The sequence below is a fragment of the Monopterus albus genome, unplaced genomic scaffold, assembly GCF_001952655.1.
Source record: "Monopterus albus unplaced genomic scaffold, M_albus_1.0 scaffold2589.1, whole genome shotgun sequence".
NCBI lineage: Eukaryota > Metazoa > Chordata > Actinopteri > Synbranchiformes > Synbranchidae > Monopterus > Monopterus albus.
The window spans coordinates 1-1,135 of record NW_018130462.1 but is presented as its reverse complement, the minus strand read 5'-3'; the positions used below and the strand labels follow the sequence as shown (position 1 = coordinate 1,135).

General features: G+C 41.6%; 1 long non-coding RNA gene across 1 annotated transcript; it reads right to left on the bottom strand.

The window, feature by feature from the left end:
- Positions 1-627: 627 nt before the first annotated feature.
- LOC109954017 (uncharacterized) lies at positions 628-1,129 on the bottom strand. The gene is made up of 2 exons (XR_002274013.1): positions 1,023-1,129; positions 628-891 (listed from the first exon to the last, which is right to left on the bottom strand). It is a non-coding gene; the product is annotated as an uncharacterized LOC109954017 (long non-coding RNA).
- Positions 1,130-1,135: the final 6 nt, after the last annotated feature.

Sequence of the window (1,135 nt, the reverse complement as noted above, 5' to 3'; positions counted from 1 at the left end):
TGAGTAAATGCAGTTACTTTTCACCGCTGAAAAAAGATGAACAACATTTATACATTTTATATATAGTAGTACTTTTAAAAATACTGCTGTGTTAAACGGGACAATATAAACAAAATGTGGCAAATACACCAAAGCACCACTATACAGTAACACAACAGAGCACTCAAAGAGCACATGCACCTCCACCTTGTGAAAAATATGATCTAGGACGACACAAAATGTCCTAAACCTTTGATCTGGATCGGCTCAGCCAGGTACGCTGAGGATCCGTCGAGGCGTTTGACCATAATCCTGCTAACCAATACACACACACTGAACCAAAGACATAACCTCATTAGTAAGAATATAAGTCTTAAACTGATGAGAGTTAAACCCGTCAGGCCAAAGGGCCTGAGTGGCCTGTCCACAACAACCTAATGTTAAGAAGAACCTCGGAGCAACGTCCCGCATTTGAATCAAGAATATAAAAAAAAGAAATTGTTTATGTTAAGATTCCAGCAGTCAGGAGAACAACTGGCTCATCACTGTTACACTGACAGAAACTCTGGGTGTAATGTTTCAGCTTCATTTCATGGAAAATATTTTTCCACGTTAATAAAATGAGCGGAGCTCATTGTGTAATCTGTCTTTTTTTTTTTAATAAAAGCTGTTTTTCTGGAGCCACCTGGTTAAAAACCTTTTTGGATGGATGAAAATCCTTCATCCTTTCCTATGTTTTCACCTCGTAGCTGGTCAGAGAACAGACTGTTCTGGTGGTGTAGACCTGCTGTTCTTAGTGTTTCCATATTGTTAGTGTTAATGTTGTGTGTGTTTTCCTCATTCAGTGGCTGTAGCTCCTGGTTGTTCTCCTGACCGTCCCCTGTGTTGTGTCCTCTCCTGGTTTGTGCACCTCTACAACATAAAACAGCTTGTCAGTACCGTCCAAACGAGTTCTCTGCCTTCTGCCTCCATGCTCTTAGAGTTTTGCAAACTTCTGTTATAGACTGAGGGAAACTACAGATGGAAAAAGAAGTAGTAATTACTCTACTACGCAATCCTCTGGCAGCCAGCACTCAGACTTCCTGTACACCGCCCCTTGGCATTTGTGGACGTAGTCCTTCCAGTTCCAGGCAGTTTCTCTCCGCTTCCATCTGGA